We start from the raw sequence: 15,607 nt of genomic DNA on the forward strand, positions 1-15,607 counted from the left end.
AACAGCGCGAACGAAGACGAGCACAAAACACAAGGGAACGGACGACACAGCGCTGACTAACAACTGAGGGTTTATTGCTGATTATACATGTATAAATACATAGATGTCGGCAGAGAGGGAAAGATATACAAAGTGCAAAAAAATATATATAAATGTGACAACAGCAACACAAGCGCGCCAGAAATCAACGGAGATTATCAGCCCCCAGGAGTGACAGCTCTTTTTGCAGTAGTGTTAGCGAAGGAGTGCTGATACATGCATTTCCCTGCTTCAATATGTTTTAGGCCTCTATAATTTCCCTTGCAGTTTTTTCCCGATTTTTGGCAATGACCTTATTTCATGATATAGCGGTACGCACTGTTTTTTCTCTTTCTTTGCCCATTCACAATCCCGGAAATGAATGCCGAGGTGACCGGAAACTACTTTTGAGACTTATAGCTGTGTTCGCTCACAAGCGTTTGCGGGACGGCAGGCTGAGACGTCGTCCCGTCTGTCCAACGTACTGCCCTCCCCAGGGCACCTTATCACAAGGGACGAAGCGTGACTGGTGCTTAGTTGTGCACTTAGCCACTTTTCCTTTGATCTCATTAACAGATTGGCACAAACCAGCCAGACGATCAGGCGCGGAAAACACAACATCGACACCTGCTTTTTTCCCCACTTTTTTCAGGGAGTGTGAAATTCCATGTAGATATGGAATCACCGCGACACGTTTGCGGTTGTTGTCCGATTCCTGGCCGTCCCGTGTAGCTGATTCTGACTTGCTCTTCTTTAGGGCCGACTCAGCTACTGACTTCACGCTGTTTATTCACGATGCTTAACCAACCAGCCCGCCAAAACGTGTCATCGAGGTTGAGCTTTTGGCTGTAAATATCGGAAAAAAACTGGAAGCCCTTCTTTCCGCGGTTTAGAGAAACATGACGTACCGCTCGCCTCCTCGTAGTTTATGTTGATAATATTCCTCGGGTGGGTAATATGTGGTTTTGCAGGGCTGTCGGCCATGCCCAGACCACTGATCTCCACTAGGGGAGCTGGATGCCGTATCGGGCGCCCGAAAGTGAAGCCACCGGAAGTAAGCGGCCTTGTCCCGGAAGTCAGCCTTTGGCAGTGCATGAAATCGGACCTCAGCACGGTTTTTCAGTTCCAGTTTTGTTTTCCCACTTAGCATTTCGTCTTTTCGCCGTTCTCGTCTTTTTCCATGACAATGCCCACCATTTGCGCCGCCAACCGAGCGAGGAGACCAGCGAAGTCTTCGGGAAGGACGTTTCAAAAATAAGGGCCCATTGCATTTCAATGGGGCGACACTAGCAGACGACAGGACGTCGCTACACACAGCAAGTATGGAGCCTCGTCTACTCGGCTCGGTGTCGTCTCGTTTGCCTAGCTTCGCCAACTCTGCTCTTTACTGCGATGCTTGTTCCCACGCTCAAGCCCAAGTTATGCTATCAATGGGGGATAAATATAAGAAAGAATAGGTTGAAATATTCCCCAGGCAGCTTACTTTGCAGCGACCATTTTACCGAATTATATTTAGACCGAACCGGAGCGAGGGCTAGGCTACTATCTTGTGAGGTGTTGACGGTGTTCGGTTGGTTCATATCAAGACCTACTGAACTACAGACCTGCACATTTGGCGGGGTCCTATGGAGCAGCGTGCGCCGACTTTCGTTAGCTTATTGGCCGTTGAGGGCGCTCGGTTGACCTGTTCGTCTGCTGTCATCATCATCATCGTTTGCCAATTTCCGCAAGATATTTAATACATTTGTTTCGTCTTCTTCTGCTATCTTAACATCAACAATAAAAATATCCGCAATAACGAGTTTTTTCGCTCTGAATGAGTACACAAAACGTCTTTCTGTTTATCCGCTTTCTTTTCGTCAACACCACCGTGCCTAGCATAGATAAATGGATGTTAATGATTACGTGGACAAACGACGAAACTGCCTTCTTTGAAATAAAATGATGGAGGAGGCCATCTTGTTCAACAGGTATAATGTAGCGCCACGCTTCCCGTAGGTGTCTTTCCCTAGCGGCAAAAGGCATGAACTAGAACATGCGCGCTGGAGCAGTGCCAAATGTGCAGGTCTGTAGTTCAGTAGGTCTTGGTTCATATTAGCGCCTCCAAAAGGTATGGTACTGCTTTTTCGACGGAGCGTGTCATGTACTGTTTCGTGTTGTTGCAAGTTAAGCCTGAATGGTCTTTAATTCGTGGTGCTTGGTGCAGTTGACTTCTAACAGCGCTTCTCACGCGCACTGCACCATTCGCTTTTCTTGTCAGTCGTTCCTCTCGCGCTGTGCCTTTTCTTTACTGCACGAAAATTCGGTTTTAAGGTCATCATCATTCCACTACTTCTCTTTTACGCTCGGAATACACGAACCAGGCAAGAACATAGTGTTTAATGCACGTACCCCCTTGCCAAGACAGGGTGAGACCTGCATGCCTGTTTTCTTCGCTTTCGCAGAAATTACAGGGTTCTGCACACAATGCTCACATTCCTCGCGTTCAGCTTGCTTGTTCCTTTCATAAAACAGCAGACATCACACGAAAACAACGCAAAAAACTGAGAACGAAAGGGCAAAAGACACGACTTTTTGCATTCAAATACACAGCAGACACCGGACTTCCGGGACAAGCGGTCCAACTTCCGGTGGCTTCACTCGCGCGCGGCATGCCCAGACCGCTCCTCAAGCTGGGAGTAGCAGACGACGCTCTCATCCTAAAGCGACCGCAGCGCCACCGCCTAGACGGCGATCGCGTGGGGCCGCTCTGCTAGGGTCCCTAGAAAAGTCTTTCTAGGGACCCTAGCTCTGCTCCCTGGCTCGCCGGCGAAGTTTCCCAACCATGTTCCCAACTGTCTTTATCTAGAAACGTTGTCCAAGCCTTCCTCCATGGTTTATTCAGCGCAGAGGCTCATGGGAAAGTCGTCTGCTGCCGCTACTTCCGGTTCCAAATTTCTCCCCTTGCTCGCTTGCTTCACGGCAGTTGCTGTGTTAATTCGCTTCTTACACTAATTTATTTTCACTGCAACACTGCTGATTGTATTGCATCATCGCAAGACCAACTCGATGTCGACTCTGTTCTGCTTCGTAGCGTGTTTTCGTATGAAGTACAACCAAAAAAATTCGCTGTGGCTTAGCTTGGTTAAATATCCGTACCTACGCCATGGTTCAGCTGGTAGTGTAGCTGGTGGTGGTGCTTGTGGTTAGACTTGTGGCGATGCATCTGTTATACAATCCAATGCAATCCAATGTAATCTAATCTATTCTAATCCAATCCAGTCCAGTCAGGCCGCCGTTCATGTGCACCGCCGTCGCACACGGACGGCGCGAGATCGCGAAGCAGTGTTAAGCCGCTGGTGGTTGGCACAGCTACTGCTTTCTAGCGACGTGAGTCGAGCCTAATCTCTTCAGCGTAACTAGAGTCACTTTCCAGTGACTCTAAGCGTAACGCCACAATCGCGCTCCTAGCGGAGAGCGCAGGAGTTAGGCGCCGGTGGTGGCACCGCTGCGGCTTGCGACGGCGCGAGTCGGTCGCCCTTCTCTTCGATGACGTCACACAGAGGTCAACCAGTCTTTAGTCGCGGAGGTCCCGTCCCCCGTCCCCTAGGCCTGCGTGCCAGGGACGGGGAGTAGGGGGCCTCCTACATCGGTGGAAATAAAAGTTGTTATCATCATCATCATCATCAACTAAAGGTCAATGGTGGCACCGCCGCGCCACGGCAAAGGCTGAAAGTGCAAGTAGTAAAGCTTTCGCTTTAATAATGTAAATGGTAGGAGGCTTTTATTTCTAAGCTTATGCAGTGCTGCGTGTTGAGACGCCCTGTGCACACAGCTGCATGTATGGATAGTCTGCTAGCTAGCCCACTGGCAACTTTTACATGCTGTGAGGAATGTGAGGAAAAAAAATTTCCTTTAACTGGAAAGCCTATTTTTAAAACCAAACCGAAAACACTTTGGAAATTCTAAAGTGTGCTTGGCGAAAGTCAACCCACCGCCTCTTCCCCGTACCGCTTGGCGCGTGGCGGGCTTCCCGCATATGCGGTTCTTATTAAGGCGAAAGCCTTTGATGCATGGAGGAAAAAAAGAAGGCAATGGATGGAGACACGCGCGTGTCACCATCCAGGTAGGGGGGCTATATCGCTCATGACACGCAGATACCCACGTGACAACATAATTAAACAAAAGCTGACGTCACAATCATCCTGCCACGCGCGTGTCAGAGGTAGGGGGGCATGGAGGAAGGAAAACTCTTTCCTTCCTCCATGGAGGGGGGGGGCTAGATTGCTCGTGGCACGCAAGGAAGTACGTCATAACCAAGTGCCAACATATTTAAACAAAAGGGCGCATAAAATCGACATAATTTTTTAGAATATTCAGTTGCAGCTTAAATGCTCACTATAATAATACAACTGTTAGGTTTTGTTTTTAAATTTAGTTGAAATGTTGAGGCGGGGCGGCGGCCATGGCTTGAGGCGGAGTTCGCGCATATGAACAGTAGAATGAATTTCGTCATGCTAGTCATGCTACCACGAACTAAACAAGCAAGAGACTCTACAAATCAACACCACACTACGCAAAGCGTACAAAACGGCGCTCAAACTTCCAATGTCCACACCAACCGAAAAACTAATGGCCCTGGGAGTATCAAACACCTTCGACGAACTAAGAGAAGCGCAACGTAGTGCGCAATTAGACAGACTCACTCAAACCAGAACGGGAAGACACCTACTGGAGAAATTACGGCTACCTCTAGGTACACAAAGAGACAAGGAACAGATTAATAATGAAGACAGAAACAACATCCGGGTAAGACCAATACCACGACACATGGATCTGAATTTACATCATGAAAGACGACAAGCCAGAGTCCGAGCACTCACCAGGGAACTCAGCGACAATCCCAACGTAGTCTACACGGACGCAGCAAAGTACCGATACCAACGCAAAACAATCGCCGTTGTAACAGACAAAGGAGGGCAAGAAATAACCAGCGCAACGATAAACAACCCAAACATAGAAGCAGCTGAAGAAGTCGCCATTGCTCCGGCAATATCGCACGGCAACGCAACAGGACACAATTAACCTCACTATAGTGACGGACTCCAAACAAGCATGTAGAAACTACACAAGAGGCAGGATCGACAGCATCGCCAATCATATTCTACACACGACGAGAAGACACAAAAACACTAAACATAGTATAGTGTGGGTTCCGGGACATGAGGGGATGAGGGGCAACGTGGCAGCAGACGAGTTAGCTCGAGGATACGTCAACCGAGCATACTCAGCACTTTGCACCACAGGCACCTTTGACCCAGTTACCCCCACGTACTCAGATATACTCGATCATTACAGGGGTCAGCGGAAACGCTACCCAGCCCCACACAAAAGGCTCACCAAAGAGGAGGCGGTAGACTGGCGCAGACTACAAACCGGTACCTACCCACACCTTCACAAACTACACAAGATTTTCCCTACACAATATGCAGACGAATGTCCGTGGTGTCAGGGTAAACCTACACTAGAACATATCACATGGACCTGCCCTAAGGCAGACTTAGAGCCAAGAATAAACCCGAGTGTGATGCAGTGGGAGCACTTGCTGGCCAGTGAGGACGAGGAAGCGCAACGATTCCTTGTGCGCCGAGCCACGATGGCAGCAGTCAAGTGCGGCATCCTGGACCAAGGATCGACCACGGCGCCCAGTGACCCGTAAGGGTCAAGAACACCTTAAATTTATCAGCAATAAAGTTTTTTCCATCCATCCATCCATCCGAGCAAGCGTACGACAGCGTACCCCATGCCGTCCTTTTACACATGTTTTTACCTCCCTTTCGGACTCGGACCTGGGGCCTCCGGAGCATCTGCTGGCTGACATTCTACGTCTCTGTGAGGAAAACACGCACTTCGGGCGCTTCGGGTCCTCGATCGGCCCCATCGCAGAGAAGAAAGGTCTGCGCCAATGTGAGCATCGAGCGAGAGCTGCTTAGGTCGCAGATTGGTTTAGCTGGCATGGATGACGACCGCCGCGGACAATCTAGTACTGCCTGTGGAATACCCCCCAAGGATTTGCGATTTCTGCTAAACAACTGCGAGAATGTGGTTACTCGTCTGAACCCGCAGCTCAGTTCCAAGAATACTGTGGTTTTCTGTTTGGCTGGAACCAACACGGCGGATTAAGAATTAACTTGGAAAATAAGACCTTCGCCCAGAGTTTATAGTTCCCATGTATGGGAGTGGAGATGTTCGCTGAAAATCCGTTATGGCCTTCACAAGGCTACCGACAGGCTGCCCTTACCTTCCATGACGCCGATTTGGATCAGGCGCTATGCTGAATGTGTGAGCAAGCAGACAAAACTGCGGAACACTTGGCTCTCTCCTGCCAAGGCCTTTCTAGTCCACCACGGATGACAAATTCTACAGGCGTTTGGGTCTCCATTTCCCACCCAGCTAGAGGAACTGGGTCGCGATCACCGCAGCAAACGTAATGTCCGAGCCCCAGTGGAGACCATCGAGAAGCACCTTGCTGGATGGTGGGTGCTGTGTACCGACGACACTAGGAGCACCTCTATAAACACTGGTTGGGGGTGTCATGTGGCAGCAGTCACTGAAATGGCCACCAAGCTTACGATGTGCTGCTGTCATTGCTGTTCCAGTTGTATGTCTGTATGTGTGTGTTCATGCAAGTGCATGCATTCTGTGTAGGGAGTGACTAGTTGTGTGTGCTATGTGCATGTGTTTGTGTGCTCTGGCTGGGCACCACACCAGCTGTGCCCATCTGATTCAAAGGACAAAGCCACAGTCATCATCAGGCTGTCTCGACTAACTAACTCAGCTCTCCACTGTTCCACAGGGGTGAAAGAATTATCATGCAGGATCTCAGATTTGGCGTGCATAGCAATTTCATGGAGTGTAGTTTCTAGCTACGTACAGGGCTTCGATGGCGCACTGCGCTCAATGCCACTGTGATGCTTCAAGCTATTGAAAGCAAAGAAAGTTCCCTGTGCCCACCCCTCAAAATTGTTTTTTTTTTTTTGGGTGGTTATGAAGAGTCTGTGACGCCTTCAAATACGAAAGACCTGAAGGGCTCCGTAGCCAGACCGTTTGTCTGGCTTTCGTTGGTTACTGTCATATAAAGCGAAGTGCATATATCTGCGCATGTTTCTGTAAATAAGCTCTCCAGCAGTGTGGCCTGGAATAAAAGTCTCCATCTCCAACTTTCGTTTTTCGAATAAACAGATCAGCTTTGATGGCCAGTGCTCTAGAGCACTATGCTATCAGCACAGCCAATCACGCCTCGTGTTAAACTACAACACACTCTTGCACTATGCACTGCATATTGTCATCTTCATCAGCTTCCAGGCGCGAATAGATCGGATCACCTTAGCATCGATCAGAGCTTAAGCTAGTCTAATATCCTTGCCAGACTTGCCGTCGACCCAGCAAAACAAAACCATGAGCCAATCAGGCTAAACACACGCTTTTGCACGCCTGTTCAGGTGGACTATGTGAAAACGCTATCCTTCTTCGTCTAGAATTAGATCATTATTTCTTGTCTGACAGAGCGAGAACTGCAGTTGGAAATGGTGCATTGCATAACTTGGTTGCACATGTGAGCATATATGCAGTGATGTAAAATGTGTAAACTGAGTACAGATAGCTTTGGGTTCTGTTTTTCGAAATTCTCGAGCAGATTCTTGTCGAATATTAACAAGGAAAAGCTATGTACCACATTTTCCTAGCTTTGTCTTTGCAAGTTTTTTTCTTTCTCGTGTCCTTTTCGCAAAATTGTTTTTCCTGCTGCTGTTCTATCTACTCCTTCAATTTGAACCACTGGGTTAGTGGCCTTACCGCGGCATGTGGCTAGGTCAGTAGGACTTCAGTCAAGGAGAAATTCAGAAATCCTCAATTGCTGTGCATTGCACGTGCGCCCTAAAGAACCCCAGCTGGTAAAAGTTAATCTGGTGTCCACCGCTATGGTGTTCCTAACAGCTCACGTGTCGCTGAGGAATGTTAAGTCACATAGTTTACAATTTAATTTTTTTTTGCAATTTCTAGGGAGCTCAAGTTAGTCTTGTGTCTGTTAACATATATTTCCCTCCATAGGAGAGTAGGGAGACATTTACACCCATTCGCGTTTAATTGTTATATACAGTGGGTGAGTGGTGCCATAGGTAGAGCACAAAACTGCTTGGAACACTTAATTTCCTCATCCTCATTATCCTTTGAAAGGATAGAGCAGACCAAAGTAAATGCCTGAAACATTTGTGTTCTAAGGCACTTTAGGTGATTCCCAGAGCCAAAAATAGTGTGCTGATATGACTTATTTTGCAGTTCTCATAGTCACTTCAGTATGCCTGCAGTGCCAAATTTAAGAGAAGAACCTTGCTCGGTTTACGGAAAGACTCTTGGGAAAGCTGAAGAAAAAGGCTACACCTTCCCCTCAGGGGCACCAGGAAGAGACACAAAAGAAGGTCGTGTCCATTGCATATCTGCTCGGTGTGTCTCATCATCTAGAAAAGACCGCAGCACGATGCAGTGTTCAGACAGTGTTCTCCGCAGAGCATAAAGTTGGGAAAGTGTGTGCTGCAGTGAATGAGAAGCTGGAACCGACCTATTCCAGAAAGGACGTTCAAAAGTGCTCTCTATCACATGCTGAAAAGTTCATTAGTTGCAAAACAGGGGTGGTGTAGGGTTCCTTTTTCATGTGGAATGATACATTATAGTCGAACAGCTAGGTGCAGAAACGTCAGATTGAAAGAGTGTGAAAATTCCCTTCACAAGGAAAAAATCCCCTCTTCTAACCTTGCGCTGCACTGCCGCAAATGCAAAGAACATGAAGATCATCCTTGTCTGCCGGACTTACATAACACGTCGATAGCATGCAAGAGTAGTAACCAGATAGGCAGGGAAATTTTCGAAGCATATTGCATCGCTAAGAACTCGAACACGTGTGTAGCAAAACCATCTGTTGCTTTGCAGAGAAACGAGACAGCATTCCTTAATAAGTGCCTTTCCTGTGCACTTGGTAGAGAGAGGGTGTGGTAGATGGTCCTTGGCGATCACAAAATGAACAAGGGAGGGGAAAACCTCACGTTGCTTGAGCCTGCTTGAGTTGCTTGAGCACTGTAATTCTTGATGTTTTTCTGTTTTTGATTGTTTTAAGTTTCATGCGTTTTAACCTTATATATTTCCTGATTTTTCCATTAAACCTTCAATTGTTAGACAGTGCCCGTGTCATCTTCTCTTTTGCCGGTCCTTTGTCTGTTTTGGGCTGGTCTTCAAGATGAACTACATCCAACTCGCCCAATACAGTGTGGTGGCAAATTTAAAGCATGAACAATTTGGCTGCAGAAGCAATGTTTTTGTCGGGCTCAGCCCAAATTTACGGAAACTCGGTGCCTTCAGGAAAACATCAACAACCCATTAGTCTATGAACACGGAGCAAATTTTTATGTTGAAGAAGTGTTGTGTTGATGTGTATAAAAAGAAAATGTCTGAGTTCACAATACCATTTTGTAATTGCTGTGTAAAAAATTATCATGTGATGTGACAAAAATAAAATGCTCGTTTTTAAATTTAGTTTCACGCCCCTTCCTAAAACAAAAATCACATTTGGCATGAAGAAAGCTCTGCACCCCATTGGCATTAGTTATGAATATATCATAGGCCAAGCAGGGGCAGACTTATGGGTCACTCTTGGAGGAGGTGATTTGAGGGGAGAATTCCATTTGGACGGGGACTTTTTTGTCTAAAAAGTAGGGTGCAGTTTGGTTTGCCTATGTAAAATTTCTTGCTTGGGAAAGAGTTTCCTCCCCATCCCGGCATAAATCTGCCCCTAGAGCCCAGTTTATGTGAACAAAGGCAGTTCTGGCAATTTGTCAATTTTGGGCATCAACAGCACCCTTTAGCCCAGATCATTTCCATCTTCTAAAATATTGTGTGAACTGTGGCGGAGACCATCCAGCTTATTCTTGTTCATGTTCACTGAAGGAAAAGAAAGGCAGTACAATAAGGCTGAAAGTCTGAGAAAACATTTAATTTCCTTAAGCATGCACTGGCACAAGACACAGTCTTCTAAAATGTGCCTCTCGTGATGTGTTGATATAGAATAATAAAGTGGAACAGGGAGTCACACCTTTCTTGGTGAGATGAGTACTGAAGTACTTTTTAGGTTAGGTTAGGTTAGGTTAGGTTAGGCAGGCAGGCAAGATTAGCCTTGCATTGAAAATTGCAGAGTTGGTCCACCTGTATCGCGTAGTCTTTAAACAAAATACAACTCCTAACACTGCTCTACCACAGAAGGAACTGCGAGATTATGCTTGTGGAAATGTCAAGAAGAGCCTCGTCACATTATATAATATTTACTTCTTTTTCTTTGAAATTAAATACCTACTGAGCTAATCGAAATGACACAGAGTACTTTATGTGCTGCATATGGGGCCCTTGTTTAGCGGAAGGGAGAGAAAGAGACTTTAATGAATACATGAGAGGTCTGCTTGGTTGTTAGCCTAGCATGCTACTCCAGGTGAGGGTGAAAGAAGAGAAGATAAGAAGAGGAGGATGAAAAAGAGAGGAAAAGGGAAAAAATAAAGGGTGAAAGGTTGAAATCAAGCGTACTGAACACTCATACACTCACAAACATACATAATTTTCAAAGAGTGTCCACCAAACCCGTATCCCTAAGAAGAACTAATAGTGCTTTTGTCCCTCGTGCAGCCAAAGCCGCATCACGCCAGGGTCCCGGAACATGCTCCAGGTGCACGGGGCCATCCTGACGGAGTCCTAAAGCACTTAACAGTGCTTTGCAATGGTTATTAAAGGTTTGGCAGCAGAAGATTAAGCATTGAAGATCCTCGCTCACACCACATGTCGCGCACAGCACAGAGGGGTGCCTGATGAACTAACTTTATGAAGATAGAATTTAGTGAAGGCAACATCCCGGCAAATTCGGTGCAAGCAGTTGCGATGACTCTATCTAAATTGCGTAGCATGCGGAAGTCACAAGTGGGGTCGATATGAAGAAGAGGTCTATATTGGTGCTGCAGATCTCACCACAAAAAGCATTGTGTCTGCCAGGATTTAGTAGCCATTAGTACAAGAAAAGGGTATGGGTGGGAGCAAGGAGCTAGGTGTTTCCATGCACTGAACTCGCTGCACCGTCAGCATGACCGTTGTCTGCGAGGCCGCAGTGAGTGGGTAACCACAGCAGCACAACACGGTGACGTAGCTCACAGGCCTCGACGTGTAATCTGTGCAAGTCATCAGCGATGTGCTCCTGAACGCTTTCTGATACCTTTATCAATTGTAGTGTAGAAAGAGAGTCACAGAAGATAACCCACGCCGTCAGCAGTGTTTGCAGAATGTAAGTAAATGCTGCTCTTAGAGCAACCAGCTCGGTAGCAGTACTCGAGGTGCAGTGACCGAGTGTCGCTGAAATTGTGGTGCACATTGACGGAACCCAGACTCTAACTACTGATGAGATGGATGTGACAGAGCCATCAGTGTAGATGGGGTGGTGCACACTGTAGCTACCATAAATGTGCTCAAGAGCAAAGTATTTAAGTGAGGATCGGGGGTGTTTGTTTTTATTTTAATGGCAGGGAATGTTGTCTTGATTTGCCATGCTGCGTACCTCCAAGGTGGGGAGGAAGTTGTGACAGGGTGCTGGTACTGTGATGGGAGAAGGTCAGAAACTTTCTCTATGCAGTACTCTGCGAGTGGATGGTTAGGTGCACGAGTCACAAACCGCACCTGGGCACGAACGGGCTCCTGGGTTAACAGTACTGATACTGATAGATGTCTGCTCTTTGCTAGAGTACCCACCCTGGAGATGTTCTTGGGAAGGCCGAGGCAGATTCTTTAGCTTGCATGACTTCAAAGAGTTTCATATTTGTTTTGGAGAAACTCTGAAGAGCTGGAAGACTGTAGTGCAGTAGTACTGTTATTGGTAGCTTCCAGAACCACATGGAGTTCTTCTGTAGTGAGTGGTTTTTCAAGGACAGCAGTGTTAGGTGAAGGGGTAAAGCTTTGGAGAGGCAATGACACCAATATGGCTGCTAATCGAGCAATGAACTTAGAACAGCAAGCCTCCACTGCGTCGAGATGCGAAATATTCACATTTGCAGCTACGCACTCGAAAGGATTTAGTGGTGCAGGCTGACTACTGAGGCTGCATACATGCTCCATAGCTCTATAGCACTGGCCAGCGAAGCTGATCTGTTCGGGCCACTGCAGGTTCGAATTTCAGTCGCGGCAATATTTATTTTAATATTTATTTCACACACAACGAACTTAATGTGGTGGCGCTGTTGCTAGGCAAAGACTGAAAGAGCGGTTTACAAGATTCATGGTCCTTTAATGTAGCAAACAAGGTCTCCTTGGCTAAGATCAAGGCAAAAGCCGAGAAAACATGTAAAAAGCATAACCTTGATGTCTTGAGAAATTCAACTGACAAATGTAAAGGACTCAGTTTACAGTTTTTCTTTAGTTACAAGATGCACAAGTCGGAATGTCCTTTCTGTGTAATTGTATCTGAGAACGACACGTGACAAAAATCAGTAGCTGTATTTCTTAAGAAGATTTTAAGTTCTTTGACATTAGAGGATCCCTTTCTGGTGAAAAAATCACAGGATGTAATTCAGGTTTTAGAAACCCATAAGAACAAAGGTCTCATGGCTTGCTCATTTGATGTTAAAGAGCGTTATTATTCACTGCCGTATGATGAGCTGTTTTCGTGCATCGAAGAATGCATCGACAAACACGACGTTGTTGCCTTCCAAAATGAGGCAGGCCTCTCCATTGCAGGGTTCTTAGAACTACTTGAAGTGTATTTAAAGCCAACATATGCTATCTGGGATCGTAAATTGCAGAAAAAAGGAGTCTGCATCGGTCCATGCATAGCGCTCGTGCTTAGTGATCTGTTGCTCACACAAAAGGACAGAAGGCTCCAACGACAATTAGAATGGGTCAAAAGCTTTGCACTGTTTTCAGTTTGTTGACAATTTCTTTGTTCTGTTAGACACCAATGTCCATAATTTTGAGCCAGTCAAGCAAGAGATTCAAGATATTTTTTTGCAGTGCCATCATCCACACACGTCGACTTCTGACGTTCCTCAAAATAACCTGATTAGATTTCTTGACCTTAGACGCAGCTTTACTCCAAATCATACTTGCTGGTCGTGTGAACCACAAAGCAACCTTCTACTTATATTCGCATCGTCGCATTCTAATCTAGTTAAACGCGCCGTGGCTAAGTCATGCTATAACAACCCTCAAAATAAATCATGCATTCACTCTCAAAAAGATAGTTTCGACCACCAAACTGATCGTCTTGTGAAGGCAGGCTATCTCAAGCAACTGCTCGTGTCCGTATCTGAATCAATGCTAGCAAGTTTAAGCAAGAACAAAAAGGACAAACTGACAGAGTCTGCCAAGGCAAAAGAAAAGACAACAGTTGTTCCTTACATTCCTAAATTTTCCCATAAACTAAGGAAGATAGGCAACCGCGCTCACGTAAGAGTTGTTTTTTCGGCTCCCGAAAAGTTTGGAAAATTGTGCAAACACGTTAATGACGAATTCACGCCACAAAAGTGCCCCGTAAAGCATGAGAATCATTTTGTTGCACGTCAAGGTGGTGTCATCTGCTCCATTCCACTTTCGTGCGGGAAACAGTACGTTGGCCAGACGGGCAGATGCCTGAACGAGCGCCTGAGAGAACACAATAACAATGTCGAGGCAATGCAGTTAAAGGGCATCTTGGCATCCTCTGCCAAGATTGTGAAAGCAAAACTTGCCAGCCATACTTCCAACAAACAAAAGTGTTGAGCAGACACCCCAACACATTGACTCGAGAAATTATTGAAGAAGCTGAAATCATCATCATCAGCAGCAGCAGCAGCCTGACTATGCCCACTGCAGGGCAGAGGCCTCTCCCATGTCTCTCCACTTAACCCTGTCCTTCGCCAGTTGCAGCCACGGTATTCCCACAAATTTCTTAATCTTATCCGCCTATCTAGCTTTCTGCCGCCCCCTGCTACGCTTGCCCTGTCTTGGAATCCACTCCATTACCCTTAAGGTCCAGTGGTTATCTTGCCTTCACATTACATGCCCTGCCCAAGCCCACTTCTTCCTCTTGATCTCAACTAGGATATCATTAACGCACATTTGTTCTCTCACCCACTCCACCCTCTTCTGATCTCTTAACATTACACCTATCATTCTTCTTTCCATAGCTCACTGCGTTGTCCTTAACTTAAGCTGAACCCTTTTTGTTAGCCTCCACGTTTCTGCCCCATAGGTGAGTACTGGTAATATACAGCTGTTGTATACTTTTCTCTTGAGGGATATTGGTAAACTCCCACTCATGATATGAGAGCACCCACCATATGCGCTCCACCCCATTCTTATTCTTCCAGTTATTTCCCCCTCAAGATCTGGATCAGCTGTCACTACCTGCCCTAAATAGACATACTCTCTTACTACTTCCAGAACCTGGCTACCAATTGCGAACTGCTTTTCCCTTGCTAGGCTGTTGAACATTACTTTGGTTTTCTGCATGTTAATTTTTGCTAATTCATTGATCATGCTTTGCAGTTCATGTCCTGAGCAAGGCAATGTCAAGCTGAAATCACCTGGCTAAATACGAACATGTCAGCAGACCCTCCTTAGCGTTGTCAACAAAAGCATTAGAATTTCTATCTGCAGGGAAGTAATACTGCTGTATCATTTTGTCTTTTTGTGGGCATAAACAAGTGTGTATCACCCAAGCGTGTAAATAAACATACTCTCTTACTACTTCCAGAACCTGGCTACCAATTGCGAACTGCTGTTTCCTTGCTAGGCTGTTGAACATAACTTTGGTTTTCTGCATGTTAATTCTTAGCCCCATGGTTCTGCTCTGCTTGTCTAATTCATTGATCATGCTTTGCAGTTCATGTCCTGGGTGACTTAGCAAGGCAATGTCAAGCTGAAATCACCTGGCTAAATACGAACGTGTCCGCAGTCCCTCCTTAGCGTTGTCAACAAAAGAATTAGAATTGCTATCTGCAGGGAAGTAATACTGCTGTATCATTTTGGCTTTTCGTGTGCATAAACAAGTGTGTATAAACAAGTGTGCATGTTTTCTCTGTTCTTTGGAGCCCGCTCTATTTAATTCCACATTCCGAGGAATAAACCTTAAGTTGCAAGTCAGCGCCTGTCTGCGTCTCTTCCTCTAGTCCTTGTGCATTTTGTGCTGCTCTTCTTGAAAACAACTTTGTCTTTCTCAGCCATCGAAGGGTCGACGCATTTCCATAAATCAACGATGTCTTCAAAATAGCTTGTGAAAGTTTCCGCCGGTAGCTGAGCTCGAGCACGGAGACGTTGCTCGGCACGGAGTTTATGCACGGCGGGATGGCCGAAAACGTCGGTGAAACTCGTCTTAAATGAGGACCAGGTAGGTTGTCTTCATGGTTAGAAACCATAGGTTGGCAACATCTGTGAGGTAGAAGAAGACATTGCTCAACCTGACAGAATCACCCACCAATTGTAAGTGATATTATATTGTCCTATTATTCTATTATATTGTATTATATTATATTATATTATATTATATTATATTATATTG

This window comes from Amblyomma mixtum, chromosome 5, assembly GCF_055824585.1.
Source record: "Amblyomma mixtum isolate Tamu chromosome 5, ASM5582458v1, whole genome shotgun sequence".
In the NCBI taxonomy this organism is placed as follows: domain Eukaryota; kingdom Metazoa; phylum Arthropoda; class Arachnida; order Ixodida; family Ixodidae; genus Amblyomma; species Amblyomma mixtum.